General features: G+C 43.2%; 1 long non-coding RNA gene across 1 annotated transcript in view; it reads right to left on the reverse strand.

Moving 5' to 3' along the window:
* Positions 1-3,494: 3,494 nt before the first annotated feature.
* The window catches only part of LOC309674182, a 109,921-nt gene continuing 96,214 nt past the window's right edge, over positions 3,495-17,201 (reverse strand). The window contains exon 5 of the long non-coding RNA XR_014269370.1: positions 3,495-3,687. This is a non-coding gene — a long non-coding RNA (uncharacterized lncRNA). The remainder of the gene's footprint in view (positions 3,688-17,201) is intronic.

A 17,201-nucleotide genomic window follows, 5' to 3' on the forward strand; every position in this document is an offset into this window, starting at 1 on the left:
CAGCCTATATTTCAAAATTAGCAAGAGGAGGAGAGAGCTCTCACACACTCTGTCTTGTCCTGTTCTCATACCAACGAGGATGTATTCAAGTCCTTGCCAGTGACTTCCTAGGCCCTCAGGATACGGCTGTCCTGAGCCCAGCAGGATGCTTCGAATTCCCACCAGCTCTCTTGCTGCACAGGTCCCAATTTCCATGGTTCCCTCCCCTCTCTACGAAGCTGCCGCACTTGTCCTAGGAACTCATGTTTTTCCAGGGCTCTCAAACCTTGGCTGTTGAGAGGCATCATCCCTCAGGCATCACAGAGCCAAGGGGCACAGTCTGCCCACGCACTGCACACTTAATTGCTGCCAATTGATTCAGTGGCAGTTGGAGAGCAAACATCTCCTGAAACCTTCCTCACCTTCCCTCATATGCCACTGAAGAGCATGAAGCCAGTTTTAAATCACCAACAGCACAACATGAATTTGGGTTGGTCTCAAATACGTGAAAGTTTCTTGTTACGAAGCTCTCTCACCTCCCGCTTTGTGTTTATGACAGCAGACTATTTCACCATATGTTGTTATTTTTCCAGAATAAAATGCTCAACAAAGCCAACAAACAGCAAGCCATCTAAAACATAAACACCAGGGAAAATAACTAAATTGTTCCTTGGTTTAAAAATAAAATAAAATCACTGTGTAGTTTTCTCTCCCTTACAAGAAGTGTGACTTACCTACAGCAACACCCCCCAGGTGTGCATTACTTGGGATACAGGCACATTTGTGGGGAGCATCTACTGCCCCTCCCAGCACAGAGCAAGAATGAATGCCAGATGTTGCTCACCAAGTCAGCAGCGATGCTCAAAATGAGCTCTCTGTAAAAGTTAATTTTTTTTTCTCTCAAAACCTTTCTTCTTCACACACCCACACTCCTGCAGCCATGTGCTCCACCACGTACAATCCCTCTAACCACCTGCTCAACTGGCACAGCTCACAACACCAGGAGGCACAAGAGCAAGAATAACAAAAAGTACTACCCAAACAGTTCTTCATCTTTTCTCCATTCCTCCAATTTTTTGGCCCTTTTTGTTGCTATTATTCTGATAAAACAAAGAATATTAGAAGACTAATTTGTCCATGAGTTTAAGACAGACATAAGTTTTTTATATAGTAAAGTCAGGGTTCTAACAACTAGCTCCACCAGAAAAGAAATTACTTGTGAGACAGATGCTTATTTTGTAATGTGTATTACTAAACAGAAAAAAATCCTTCTGAGTCAGGGAAAACATCAGTTCACAGATGAGGCCAAAAGTCCCACTCTAAAGACTCCCACCAGGATGTTTTCCAAACTGCTGGTGCAGCTTGAAGCAGAGACAAAAAAAACCCAAGCAGATTTTATATGAAGAGATATAATATTGCTAACTTTGTGACAGCAGATGGAAAAGAATCAGAGTGCTCTTTACACAAGCCTTATAATGATCATTAAGTATTATCTCAAATAACTTCTATGCTATAAGCTCAGCAGAGCAGGGACTGGCTTGCGTAGCACACAATGAAACCTTAGCTCCAATGAAGTCTTCACAATAACTGTAGACTGTAAACGTAAAGTATATTACAGTCATAATTTTCCACTGCAGAAACTGAGACATAGCAAATATTATTGAAGGTCACACTGCAAGGCAGCAGGTGATTCAAGATTCAAAAAAAAAAAAATTATTTCTGCTCCCCAGACTCCAAATAGATCGAGTCTCTGTTCCCAAATGGCCCTCTATAATGACAGAGCTGGCTTTGGAAATCCAGCTCAGTCAGCGACAATAAGCTGTGTTTTCTTCAACACAGACAACTGATCACCTTTCAGTTCTGTCTCTACATAGTTAAAACTTTTATTGGAAAAAGGACAAGGGAGGGAAGGGGCTAAGTTACTATGGGAAGATGTAAAAAACAGAATTCAGATAGTTTTTCCTTTTTTTGTTACTGAAGTGACAGCTGATTTTGAATGCATGACTCTCTGGATGGACCGCAGGTTATGGCTTGTAATTCCAGTTCAAGTCGAGTTCAGTTCCACTGATACATGTTCCAGTGTATCAGCATAGTACCCCAAAACATGTGCCACCTTTCAAAAGCAACCAGGAAAATAACCTTTCCACCTCCACAGCAAGCCTTTCCCATCCCCCTGCCTCTGCAAGGACAGCCCCGATGTTACCATCCTTGTGCTCGGCACTAGAGCTCCGAAGTCGCATTGAACTGCAGAGGCAGGAGCTGGCAGAATTCAGCAGGCCAGAGAGAAGTTAGACAGAAACATACAATAAATGCTGTATCTTTTTTATGAGGTGAATTCCCTGTAAGACACAATATATGCACAGCTCCGTGCATGCCAGCTGCTATGAGAAGTGGTCTTCATTCTGCTCCTGTGCAACAAATTCATGCAAAACACTCCACTTAGATTTATATATACTCAATTTTGACTAAGACCGAGAACTGCAAGTCAGTGGCTTCCCAAATAATTCACATCCTTTTGCTTTTTAATCCCATTGGATAAAATAGAATAATTACACCATTTTGGATTCAAAGACTCACTATCTTAACATGGATTAGACAAGAAGTTGTTTTTGTAGGAGAAGATAATGTAAAGAGGGACTTATAAGCTCAGGAGCCCATGCGCTGCCTGCAGAAATTTCCAAGCAAGTGTTTCTGGGGTAGAATTTGTAATCTAAACACCATGGTAATAGTAAGAAAACCGAGAGTATGCTGATCTGTGCAAAAGCCCGGCAAAGTACTGTACTACTTTCACAACTCTTTACCCCCAAAACATCAACCTGGAAAACACTTTTCTTCCCTGGTTACCCTCACACTCACCTCTCCAACTTCATTTTTAGTGTTGAACTGAGTTTCTATTTTGCAAAGAGCTGTAGCTTCAGTTTCCTGGTTATCAGTTTAAAGATGAAAATCGTAAGACAACTGGATTTTTCTGTAGAATAAGGATGAAACCAGAGTTTAAGCTAGGCCGCCACACCTGCAGTGCCCAGCTGAGGGGCAAGAGGGAGAGGAACCCCCTTTGCTGGGCACTTCTGAATCACAGCAGTGTTTTCATAACAATGACTCCATTCAAGCCTCTAGCGAAGCTCCCAAACAAGCCCCCATTTGTTACATGGGTGAGCTCAAAAAAACAAATTAAAAAAAAAAAAAAAAAGGCCTGTATCAGATTGCTGCTCAAGAATCTGTCAGCTCCGATCTCTTTAACAAGGCTTCACAGCCAGAGGGCATGCCAGCTGGCACGGTATGCACTTAGCTCTTTGGGGACCACATCAGCTGGTTTAGGTTCAAATGAAAAGAAAAAAAAGCAACAAAACAAATATACCAACCAAAATTTGTATTAAAAGGTGAGAGAGCTGTCAGAAACCACCTATACCCAAAACACAAAGCCCAGAAAGATCTATACCGGAGAAAGAAAAGAAAAAAAAAAAAAAATCACACTGAAAATTGCTCCCTCTTAAAGGAAAAGAAAATACCTGTGTCTTCTTTTGAGATCAAACTCCTTGGAATCTAACACCACAAAAAAAGCCCAACAGGTTTATAGATAAATTAAGGTCCATTCCAAACTCCTGCCAGGACTGTCTGAGTGCGAATTGCAGGAGGCGGCAGTCAGAACGCACAGCAAGGACGAAGTGTTTCGCCGGTGCAAGGACGCAGGCTCAGCAGGCTCCCATCCTGCCAGAAAAGCATCACTAGATCAGAGAACATCAGCTGTAAGGTCAGCTATCTCACAAATCACCAGCATTAAGACAAACGCTTTATAAAACTTAGATATTCTGTTTCCTAGTGATATACAGTGTTAATGTGAAACATAAACCGTTTTGTGAATTATCAGCTGCTAAGCCACATGGCAACCAATGTGATGTGAAAGCAAGGTAACAATCGGAATTGTGTGGTTTTAACGTCTTATCTCAATATTTCCAACACTTGGAAATTATTGCGGGGGATCACCACAAACGATCAAGAGCAGCACTTATCCAAAACCAGTGACCAGAATATATGTATTTGGGGCTGCTGGTACATTCATATCAAAGCACATGGAAGACAATGGGTGTCATCTGACACCTTTATCAAGAATTTCTATCATACAAGCTCCCTCCTAGCTGAGCTACAGAAGGTCTTACCACCCTAAAAAACAGTGTCACGAGTACATTTCCCCAGCCCTTTTTATTATTCATACTGTAGCCCATCTTTCTGGAACACACAGCAGCAGGATCTTGCCCTTGTCCACAACAGCTCTAATTCAGAGGTCTTTCTTCAGCACTTCCTGAGAGACGGTTGTTGCCTTGGGCCCCAGAGGGACTGCAGTAATTGAGTTACACAGTAATCAGAGAAGGAATCAGATTGATTTTCCAACCCATTCCATTTTAATGGTGTCATCATGACACAAAATTCCTCATTAGTCTACTTCATTGTGAGACGCCACAGCCCCTCCCTTGTCTGGGGTGGTATCTGTATGCTAGGCCTCCAGGTACAGCCCCCCTTCTCTCACAAAGGTGGGGAACCTGGCAAGGAATGTCAGCAGAGCAGAGTGAGCCACACAGCAAAACAATTAGTAGAACCTCAGGAGAATGAATGCTGGTCGTGTTCTACATATTGGACAAAATAAAAATACTGTGGGAATTACAGCCACGTTGTAATGCCATTGCCAACCCAGCTCATTTTTTGGGCTCTGGGCGTGTGTTTCAGCTAGCACCCACCGCCAGTCAGAGAGACTGCCCAACGAATACAAAACGCCGATCAAAGAGACCAGAAACACTACCGGTGCCCATGCTGCTCCGACAGACAGGCTTGCCGCCTCCAGCCAGCGCTGTGCTCTGCTGCGGCAAGTCCCCATGCAGGGACAGGCTTCCTTCGGTACAGACGCTGCGGTACGCCGGCGAGCTGCCAGCTGGCCAGCAGACTTGAAATGTGTCAGTCTGACAGAAGAGAAGACCTATGCGATGAAGTAATAATTATTTTTATTTTTGTATTATCATCCCCAGACAGGTATGTAACTTCACACCTTCTGCAAGAGCAACAAAGTGCAGTCCATGCAAAACAGATCTACATGAACTCCTCTCAGCCCAGACTGGTGGAAACCCAACCACAGGCTTGAATTTACCCTTGTGCCTGCGCAATGCGGTTTGAAGGCACCATGAAGGCACAGATCTTGGAGAGGCCGGCTCAGGCTGCCAAGCCAGCTCCAGGGCGTGCTGCACAGGGATCCCATGATTCCTGCAAGGTTCTTGCTGTTGGGAGACATGATATACCCCTTCCATTGACAACCTAGTGTGCAGCAGATCTTTGTTCTCTTATTCCTTTACAGTACAAAAAAAGAAACAACAGGTTTAGTCCTTCCTGTGCCAATGACAGAGGCATAGCCCAGCACTACCTGCTAGCAATGTAAACCAATCTTTCCCTCTGAAAGCTAGATCCTCCTTAGATCGTATAAGATCCTCCTTATAAGAGCTTCCAGGAAATCTGGTTTTCAGCTCCCTGCCTTCTGCCCATCATACAACACTTACTGGTTAGGGTCATTACAACTGATCGGACTCATTTTCAAAAGCAAGGGAATTTCAAACTTTTACACGGAGGTATTCCCTCAAGTTGAATGTCAGCACCACAAGCCTCTACGTGTTTCACTGTCTCAGCAAAGGAAAAATTTGGGAAGGGAAAACAGTTGTTGTCTTGTTTATCAGCCTGCCTAAAGATCAGATGTGCAAATCAGGAACCTGAAGAATTGTTTAAAAAACAATCAAACAAAAATTCAGCCTTCAACAGCTGCTGATGCTACCTACTTAATAAAAATATGTAGCTTGGCAGCTGCACACCTTTGCTGGAATGAAAAGGAAAGACTACAAGTATCGTGGCAGTGGAAGTGCTCACAGAAGTCAGAGCTTTCCACCAGCTGAGGGGATGTAACTGCTCTGGGGCTGCACAGGTCTCTGACCCTTACCCTCTTCCCAAACCAGGTGATAATGTGAGACACCAGCTCCTTTCTGCAGCCAGCCACTTGGAGCTGTGGGATGGAGAACCAGAGTTAGCACAGGTCACAGCCTGCCACACAAGGGCACTCCCAAGTTGCTCTCCAATCCCACCCAGGTGGGAAGTGAATATCTTAGTCATCCCAAACGGTGGGAACACACCATCTTCAGCCTCCTCTTTACATTGGGAATCAACAAGTATACTCTATCATGGCAGAACATCTTCAACTCAACTGTGAGAACAGGAAATAAATGCAGTTCCTTCCGCATTAGATATGGACAAGGACCTAATTTCCATTCCCTCGTGCACCCTGCTTATCACAATTCAGATAAACGATCCTGCTGCAGAAAGCAAAACGTCTTCTCTGCTGTCTTCTCTTAAGTAACTTAATCAAGCGGGGAAATACAGTCAAACTGTGGCAAAACCATGACAACTCAGTGTCAGTCAGAGTTGAAGTGTCTTAATATGGAAATGTACATTATGAGAGTTTATCTGCAGTTGCTATGAAAGCAGCCTAACCATTCTTCCTTTGAACTACAGTTTAAAAATTTCACCTCAATTAGCAAGAGGCTGATCTTGTATATTTAATTGCTTCCACCTGTCAGGTAACATAGGAGTTAATCTTCCAATCTAATTTGTCTAGGAACATATGACAGTAAGGAACAGGTTAATACTGTCACACTGAAAGTTTGTCCAAACTGACATCAGAAGAAAGCTGTAAGTATGCTCTACCAAAGCATAAAACCTCAGGAAAGGCTCTTGTGCTTACCTGTTCTTGTGTATTTGCACCAATATTCACAGGGTCAGAATTTGCTGGGCGTGTAAAAGAACGTTTTCCCCAGCTGTGTACAGCAGCTCCCTCCTGCCTGTCTTCAGCTGAGGTCATCTATTTGAAAGACGTCCATCTAGCGTAAAGATAATGGCATATCTACCAGTCTTTGTAGTTTCTAATATTCAGTTCTCGATTACCTTGCTGTGATTGAAATAAGTAAGTCTCCTGGACTCAGAAAACAAAATACTCACAGTTTTGCTTGCTTGGCTACTGCAAGACAGCTTTTAACACAGTGCATGACACTCTCTACAGAAGAAGGAGGGGAAAATGATATAAACAAGCTGTAAATCTGTCCAAGCAAAGGCAAAAATGAGTAAAAGCAAGCAAAGGGAAGAAGACTGCAATGAGTGGAAAAGGGATGACTTGAGGTCTATTGAGATTACACAGGCTGGCTGAGACAGTGGTTTGGCAGCCTGGATTTTGCAAGAAAAGAAAAAATGCAAGAAAAGAAAAAAAAAAGAAAAAGTTCTCTACTGCCCTCACTAAGCCTTCATGGGCACCTGTGCAATGAAAATCATCATGTTTTTTCACAATGGTTATGGCAGAAATAGATCTTGAGGGGGGACTCTGTAAGGAAGACTGTCACGGCCCTGCATACACCAACAGCCTCTGAACGCCCTGCCCAGCCTCTACCTACTGACCTGCAAGCTGTACCTGCGCTCAAGCCATGACCTGAACTACATTACAAATATGCTCTGCTTCACTGACCTGACTTTGGACCTGCCTCAAGACTATGGACTCATCTGGTGATCACTGAATTCTAGGCTGAACCTGGTGGCTGTCACTGACCACCTCTATCTGTCTCTTTTGGGTACTGTTGCTGAGGATGCTGCCTGTGTCAGAGGAGGAGGAGAGTGGAAGCAGACCCCATGCATGGTGGGTCAGGGCAACTCCACCCTACTGGGGTCCTTATGGCCTTGATGGACTCTGCAGCAGCTTCACACACTAGTTAGTTTTCAATGCATGAAGGATGTGTAAGTGACAGCAGGATGGAGTCTGCTAGAGAAACAGGGTGATAAAGAGTTGTGGCTATTGTTAGACTTCCCTGTCTTAATGTGGGTGGAATTATTTAACTTTCTCTCAAACCATCTGTGTTTGTAATTGTTACAAAATCAGAGCAACACAGCCAATGCACGCTTATTTCCACACCACAGTTTACACTATGCCACGTTCACGACATTTTTGAACAAGAATTTCAACACTGTACCTTCTGTTCCCCTTTGTAGAAACCTTGGTTTTATACAAACAACACGGAGAAATAAAACTTATTTCAAAAGACCTGTCTCAAATATATTAATTCATTTTAAACTGTACTCTAATTACACATCACTACTTCTTCACCTTCCTCCCATTTAATAGACTTAATTGCTAAAGTGGGTGCTACATTCTTGCTTTTTTAATTAGTCAACTGATTATAAGTAGAATTTTATTCTACTATGAAGCTACATCTTTAAAATGCTCCTTCATACAGAATAAGTCCAGGACCTCACTAACAGTACAGACAAACTCAGGAACAAAAGCTGCCATATTTGGAATCAAATCTACCCTCGGATAAAACTGAAGTTTTGTCAAGAAAGCTCAAGAATTTTGAGCAAAATGTACATCTCCATTAGGGACTGCAGCTGAAAACAAAAGGGTCTGAGTACTGAAAACTGCAAGGTGCCCGATTATCTTGGAGACTGTTTTCCAAAATTTACGGGTAGTAAAATTCCCAATAAAATGCATTCCCCTACTGAAAATCCGATTCATTTTTTCATTATTAACATGGAAATGATTTATGTTTTGAGATAATAAATTGTTTTCTCTGTGAAGAAATTTAGTTTTGAAGTCCACTTTTAGTCACTGATAATGGAAAAAAATATGCCTAAACTTCACGTCAAAAAAAAATATGCCTAACCTTCATGTCAAAATTAATGGGGTTAGTGTCTTGTGTGCCATTTTGCAAGCTTGTTTAAGTATCTATAGGATTAAACAATTATGAAACTATTTCTGTTTCACACGTAGCAGTGAGATATAAGATCAGATATTATCAGAAGTGAGACTTAAGAAAATAGATGTATTCAGAACACTGTTAATTATGAAACTTAGTCTAAAGCAACAGTAATGTTTTCAGGTTTCCTTTTTCTTTCTCAATAAATCTTCAACTTGGTTCAAATAATTGACCTGAAACCAGAAAAGCCCTGTAACTTGTTTTTAAAAATCGATGATCAGATTGCCTTGTCTCAGTTCAAATGGAAAGAACAAAACTGCCGGAAAAGAGAAATTCTCTCCAGGTGGAAACGTGCCTCAGCCTGTATGGCGAGGTCTTCAGTAGGAAAGAAAACCCACTTCTGTGTCTAGCCTGGTAGAAGGTATTTAGCCTATAAAATGCACTCCATAAAGCCCAATGAGTTGATCCACCACTTGCATACAACAACATAACCACTTACCAACATGTAGTTTTCGTAAATATGGTGTGTTTTCTGCTTTTCTGCAATGTTTTTTGTGGTAAGACTCGTTCCACAAACAAGGACACAGAAATGCTTTATAAACAGTAAGCAGATACATCTTCCTGCACGCTTCTGCAAGCTTGTCCACACTAGGAAAATAACAGCCACGGCACAATTCCCGCCCTAGTGAAGCTGTGCGATGGCAGTAGTATTACTGAGCACCACCAGATTTGCCCCGAGCCCTGTGTTTTCTACCACCACTTCATGCAAGTTGATAAACACAGCTGAACTTTGCCTATACAGACAGGCTAGCTGATGGCACTTGCTGTACTACAGACACTAATTTTCCATAGCCTAGCAATTACCTTGAGATAAAACATGGCTGCTCTTTAGTAGCGTACAGAAAATAGTGAGCTAAGTGAAAAATCCTGCACTCAAAATGGGAAGGGGAATTTATTACTGATCATTGTACAGAGCGCTAATGTAAACAATGCTCAACAAAACAGTGGCAAATACGCTCCTTCAACCTGCCATAGGTACTATCTCACATTAAGAAACATGATCCAGAACAACAGATATAGGAAAGAAAGCATACAGAGAGACAATTAGTCAAGTAAACAACTTGGAATGATTGCTGGAAGAAACAGGTTCGCAAGAGCAGAGAGAGGGAGGGAGGATTTGGCAGCAGAGACTGGGAGACTGTTCCAGGAATAGGAGGCAGCACGAAACAAAATGCAAAGCTGAGAGTAGGAGGAAGAGATAAGGGGAGGAGTGCACAAGGAGTCAGAGGGGAGTAGGAGAAAATGACAGCTCACATTGCTTAAGGAGGCAGAAACGTAGTGCCTAAAGACAGAATTTGCCTGAGACATTTGGTATAGCTTGCCTACTTTTAAAAAAAACATAGGTTCTTTAATAATCAAAAGAAGCAGGGTCTAAAAGGCTTAAGAGCTCATCCTCAAAGAGGAGTTCCAGCAGAAATATGCTAGCACGCTTATAGCTTATGTATTTAATGCTGACAGAGGTGGGCTCATAGAGTCTGCGAGGCTAAAATTCACCGTGTCTTGCAACATTCCGGACACACCACAGCACGATTTCATCCATATCCTGACTAAAGTCACTGCTGGTTTGGTTGTGGAATTCTAATACTCTTGCCAGTACTGTCCACCTGCATTCATTCTTTCCCTTGGTCCAGAGAGAAGCATTTGGGAGCAAAAGGCGGCAGGGACTGCATTAGGCAGGAAAGTGGCCTCAACTACATTCTTACAGTACTTTCTTCCCTTTCGATTGTAAACCATTTCCCATACAGGGACACAAGTGGTATTAGCTAGCTGACAGCGTAGATTACCTACATTAAAGAATACCCACAATAAAGTATTATAAAAGCTGAAATTTCATCATTAATGTTGAAATCTCAAGTACAAATGTGCTAATTGATCTCAGTGAGGTAACAGATACTTTATACTTTTCAAATCACTTAACACTAAAATCTTGCAGACAGATGTGACGGGAGAGAAACAACCGCATTTAGAGCATTCAAGTAATTCAAACTCGACTTTGCAGCAAGACTATAACTAAATAATTAATGCTTTTTAGTAGCCCCAGATTAGATTAACACTATACTTCCAGACACGATTTTTTTTCTTCTTTTTCTACTCAACATTGCTGCAAAGGGGAAAACAAAGGCAGTCTGAATATCCAAACTCTGAATTTTCTTATCTTTTTCACTGTAGCCAAAACATGAGAATTAAATAATTTTAGCTAGACAGCAACTTTGAAGAGGTATAATTACGTTACATAAAAAATACACCGTGATAAACATCTTTTAAAATTTTAGCCATTCATTTTAAAGTTAAATACACAAATTAATTTGAACTCTAATTATTTGGTCTACTTAACTCTCACATAATTAATTTGGTAGCTGGAATAGAAAGATTACAGCTTTTTGGAAGACATGCTCTGTTTTCTTACACAACAAAGAAATGAAGCCTCTACTTGAATTGTAAAATTCAGTCTTCATTATGAATCAGGGTTAGTGTTTCTGCAATAATTTTAAATGCTTTGACTTTCTCCTCACTCTCCTGTGAAGTGCTAAGTGGCTTGCAGAACATCTGTGATTGCAAGCGTTAACGGAAAGCGCATTCAAAGGACCTGCTGACATCTCGGTACCTGTAGCAATAATCCTGCCCTGGTGCTTTTATGCTTATTTTTGCCCATATTCCCCTTTGCCTGCCTGTATTTTCCCAACCAATTTATCTCACACGACCTGGCAGCATGGCGGGGCAGCTGCCTGCCGCTGGATGCAACCCAGCCTCCTCCGTGCTCGCCAGGCGCTGGCTGCGCTGCCTGACTCCCCCCTCAGCTGAGGGGGGCACGGGCAAATGTGCAAATTCACCAGTGTCCCCCCCACCCCAGCCAGGAGAGCAGACCTGCACATCCTTCTCCTCCTCGGCCACACAGGGCTGCCAGTTTGACAAACTCATTGGTCACTCCAGCTCCAGGAAACCCACCGACGCGGCTCTCAGTTTCAACCCCTGGTGTCCCTCTGCTCGGCGGAGCAGCCCCTTGGCAGCAGTGCCAACAGATAACTCTACCCAAGCAGTGCCAAGGGGCGCGTGTAGGGGTTATCAGGCCATATGCTGCCCTTATTCAGCTCCTCCAGAGTTAAGACAGGCTGACTGTTTTCTAACTCATTTCTGCACTTGTCAACTGAGGACCCAATTTTGTTCTCTTATCCAGACACTGCTTTTCCAGAGCATCCAGAGAGGAAGACTCCACAGCTGAATCACAAGTGAGGGCTCCGTGTTCAGGAGAGCAACACTGGGAGCTGCCAGGGAAATTTCAGTGCCCTTTTTGGCTTCCTTCACTCCTCACACAGTTACTGAAGGCGCAGAAGGAAGAGCAGCATTATCATGGGAGATGAGACAAGGTGGGATATTACAATCTTCAACTTGCCCTTTGTGCACTGGTCCACAAGCATCAGAAATAGGTTCAAAGACCATCTTTGACACAACGAGAGCTCTTCATGTACCCTCTGGGAGGGAGCTAGACATCATCCTAAAAGCTAGGGAATTTGAAAGTAAGACTGAGCTCAGCCCTTCATTCCACTTTTAACTTTTAACGACGTGGTTACAGGTTTCCCAAACCCCACCTGTAAAATGAGAATCGCGTTACACAAAGATGCTGAGCACTGATGCCTCAACAGCACTTTGTGAATGTATCAGAATGAATTGGTATCTTGACATTACCTGGGTAAAACACAAACTTCAAAACGGCGATAAGGGTGGGACTGCCACCACTCACTGCTCCACTGCAAACACTCTAGAGAACGAGATTTGAGACAGACAGAAGGTGAAAAATCCTCTAGCAGTTCTCAATTAGCAGAAGGATCGTAACTCAGCTTGGTTTGCTGATAGCATAGAGGTTGCTCCATGGAAAGGGTGTAAATTCTCTTCCTCTCCACTGCATTTGCCAGGCTCTCATGTGTTTATTTTTCTTTGCTGCTGCTATTTGCATCAAACAGGGGAACCACACTCATTCAGCAAGGGCCACCTCAGAGATTAAACTACTGGCAATGGCATTTAATTCATTGAGAAGAAGGGTGAGAATGAATTTATTTTAGGTCAAGTTGCTTATATGAAGAATCACCTTGGATTCTGCAAATGCTAGGAACGCAAATAAAAGGAGATATTTGAGTCCTCTACTTTTTTAGAGAAAAAAGTAGAGGACTTCCTTCCTTTCATTTTCCTTCACGATCCTAAACAGACTAATGTCAATCAAACAATTTAATGTATGCAGGCTGAACAAACACCACAAATCCTACCCCTAACTACCCTACCACCTCAGAAGAGACACCTTAACTTCTATCCCCCACTCCTTATAGAAATCCAAAGCAGAACAACTGTACACTGGAGGTCTGCGTCATGTGCTCTCCCACCCCCCTGCCCCAGGAAAAACATTTGGCCTTTACAGAAGTCTATTCTGCACTTGAATTTTCAGTATAAAAATGATTACTTACTCTGAAATGAAGCACTCAACATGGAGTGGCCACTAAGCACCACAGAAAGGCTGAAAAGCTACAACACGCTAAAGCAGAGAGAGGTGAAGTTCTCCATTTGGTCTTTTTTAGTTCCCAAAAGGAGGGACTCTGCATAAACTCAGCTCACAAATGGGGGTATGAAACAGCACGATTATGCTTCTTTTGTTGTATGATACCTAACTTTACAACCCTTTGTTCGGAAGAAGGCATCACACTGGATTGAAAGCAGCTCTTGAAATGGTAAGCAACAAAAGCAAATCCCTTTGAGGAATATTTTGCATTAAAGGTGGCTTCAAATTTGCGGTGAAAGACTCCAGCACCAGCCATATTCCAAGAACAATGCGTGCTCTCTCTCCTCCAGCCCCTGTGCCTGGCTTGCTGGCTCTTTAGTGAGTTTGTTATTGCCCTAAGGGCGTATTAGATAATGAAGAGCTCTGAGTTTTCCTTTCGCTTCATGCCTGGGCTCATCCTAATGTGTGCAAGCAGGCTTAGTTTGCAGACTTTACTTCTCAACCTCTTCCCCCCTCCTATTTTCCAGCAACCCAGCAACATTTTTTATAAATGAGCACTACCAATTGCCTCTTTTGAAACAAGCTTATTGAATCCATCACCTTCCTTAGAGTGTTTCAAAGACTAAAATGAGGTTCCCAGCTTTCAAACACACCTCAGTGCTTTTACCGCACTAGGTGACTCCATCATGAAGCATGAGAAAACAGGCACCCCACAGAGTGGCAACTACTCAAGTACTCGCTCCACTCCAGCTCTGCGCTACAGGTGGCACTTCAGCCTGCTAGAAGAAAACTTCAGCAGGGTCCAGCTGTGTGGAATGAGGTATGACAACAGAGACACATCTATACATATTGAAGCGGTAACACTAGGCTGAACAGGAGCTCGTGCAACTGGACCTTAATTGTGGTTTCAGGCAAATGGCTGCATCCACTCACAAAATGCCTCCGATACGCTGTAACATTTTACTGAGCGCATAAAATGGTTGTTTCACAATGAAGGACAGCAGGGGGGTTAACGACTTTTCATTATACTTCATCTAAGGTGAACAGACTTGATACATCATTTCCGGATGGTTTAAAACAATACAGAACATTTTTATTGAAAGATCATTTGTGGGGTTTTTAGTAATTTCTTTCAAATCATTGAAGCAGAAAAGCCACATAAGGAGGCTGTCTGATTCCAGCAGTGAGGCAAGACCCAAGATTGCAGGAGTTATCAGCAGGTCACCTTTGACAGGTTACTTCAGCTCTGTTGGTTTAACACAGGAGTGTTTAACCAACATATACCTTTTCACTATCTATTTGGGATTCTTGAATTGAATGGCCTACAGAAAGGCTGGACCCTAATACAATATGGAAAAAATTTCACTGCAATTTTAGCTAACCCGAAACATATGACATCACTTAAGAAGAAACCACCACCACCCCTCATCCTTTAATAGCTGAAGCTGGGGAGTGAAATGGGAGGGCAGAGAAGGGAATTGAAAATTGTGTCTTCTCTTCCATATAGCCACATTGTAGAGGGAAGGTTTTAGACAGCAGGAGCTACATCTACCTGCTTACTTACAAAGCAGCCTAACCATCTGACTACATTCATTACGGTAAGAGGATAACACTGAGACCCTTAAGAGAAGAGGCCCTGTGAGAAGTTTCTGGTCGGTGCTCCAAGCCAAGCTCTTGCTTCCTACATCCTGCAGTGTTTGGCCACATTGCAGAAGCATCCATACTATCAGCATGAACTTGATTGGCTAATTAAAGAACATTTTTAAAGGTGCGAATTCTGTTCAATGTGGCCTGACCAGGAGAATGGCAGCTACATCTCAGTTTGAGGATCGAGAAATTTCATAATGACCAGAAAATCCTCAGTGTTCCAAGTGAATCTTATTTCCCAAGGAACTAAAACTGAAAACCAAACACATTGTTAACCAAAGAGTCTTCCTGTTTGCGGTGAAAGGAAAAAGAATATCTTTAAAAATTTAAATTTCTAAGCTTTCAAGTTGCTAAATATTAACTTAGCACAACTAGCTTTGCTCTTGAGATGCAAATGAGAATTTGGATAGCTGTGTGAAAAACCACTAGAAAATGCAGTTGTATTAGTCCTCAGGGAACATACAAGACATCATCTGATTTTTAATTTTTTCTATCTGTAATGGCTCTAATCTTTACAATGATTTCATCAGTTACCAATATTGCTGATATCTCTTCATCTTCCCATCAGGCACCCAAGACATAAAGTGATTACAAAGGGTCAAGGGAGTATCTATTTATTGTGCAGCGTGAGCAGTAGCCTCGGCGAAGGCGTGCAGCTCTAACCAGCTTCCCTGTACTATTCAAGTGCATTCGTGAGCCACCAGCTCCTCACAGGGCAGATTTCATCCTCCTCCACCACATTTCAGAACTTGAATTTAACCCAGCAGCAAGGTTAGATGTAGAGACATCCTATCAGGGAGGGAAAGGGAGAGCAGAGGGAAGAGAAGGAGAAGGAACTAACAAAGAGCTTAATGAGCAAGGAACGTAGCAGGCATACCAGTGCGAGATACAAGCCCTGCCAGCTCCACTTAGTGCACTGCCTAATACAGTGACTGAAGAGCAGTTCCTCCATCCTTCTCTCAAACCACTGTCCTTGCAGATGATGACTGGTTAACAAGCAGTCAAATAACAAAGCATGAAAGAAAATGATGTTTTCTTGTAACAGCCTAGGTAACAATTAGATAAGGAATAGCAAAGGTAAGCACAAAGATTCAAATTCCTACCTTTAAAAGTGAAATCTTCAAGTTACTCTCTCAAAAGGGGTCTGAGAGTCAGCAAGCCAAGGAAAGACATGAAGCCAAAGGGAAAGCAAGAAAGCCTGAGAGCTGTTCTTCAAAAAAATCATATGTAAAGTGAGCTGGCCTTTCTGGAGAAGGGCAGCTGGGCTGCACAGTTGGTAGATGGCTGAACCATTATTAGCAGCAGTGGCTGCCTTCCCTTCACTCAGTGTTGCCAAAATGCCTCAGATCATTTTGTGAACCTAAGGATGCTGGAATTTTAAGTGCAGACAAATGGAAAAATGTAAATAAATTCATGCTAAAAAAGAGCACATCACTGCTGAGCAGAAGAACCATTAACCACTTGCTGGTATATCATACTGTGGCTACAGGTGGGTGGTGGGCAAAGCACAGTCCCACATAACCAGTCCAAAAGCACAGCCCTCTTCTCCCCAGAAACTATCTTGCCTTGCAGCTCCTCTCTGGAAAGCTTCCACGTCACTCCCTGAAATCCCAGGAACAATGAGAGGAAAGTAAGGAAGACGGTGTGCAGAGGAAGGCAGAGAGAAGCACGGTCCAATATTCATATCATGGCACATGGCAGATTTGAGATGCTCCTTCAGGGTGGGGATACAGCTCCATTCCTTCCTCCTCTTACACACTGCATCTAATCACGGCAGGGCGTTGAACTCCATTTGCACGGCAGACAATGGGATCTGGCAGCAGTTCAAAGGCATTTCTAGCGAAGTGACTGAACTATCTCACTGCCGGCGCAGGCAGACGGGGATGCAGAGCGCCCCGCTTCCCTCCCCTTCGCTCCCCAGGCTGCAGGGGCAGGTGCTGCACCACGGGCAGCCCCTTCTCCTTTTGTTCCAGTGGCAAGAGGATCAAGGAGGAAACCAAAAAGGTACTGCCAGGGAGAACAGCAGCACCTAAACCCACATCAATAAGGTAGAGGGAGGCGGGGAGCAGGGGAGAAGAGGAGGGAGAGGGAGAAGAGCGGCAGGCGGGCAGAGGGAGGGCAAGGGGGGAGAGGGGAGGAAGGGAGCCCACATCCAGCAGCGCCTGGCACCCTGACAGCTTGCTGCCGGAGTTCGTCTTCTGAAGCTGTCACAGGTTTATGGATGCCTCCAGACTGACAAGCTGACAAGATGAGGGAAACTACGCTCA

The sequence above is a fragment of the Vanellus vanellus genome (genome assembly GCF_965231255.1).
Source record: "Vanellus vanellus genome assembly, chromosome: 7".
NCBI lineage: Eukaryota > Metazoa > Chordata > Aves > Charadriiformes > Charadriidae > Vanellus > Vanellus vanellus.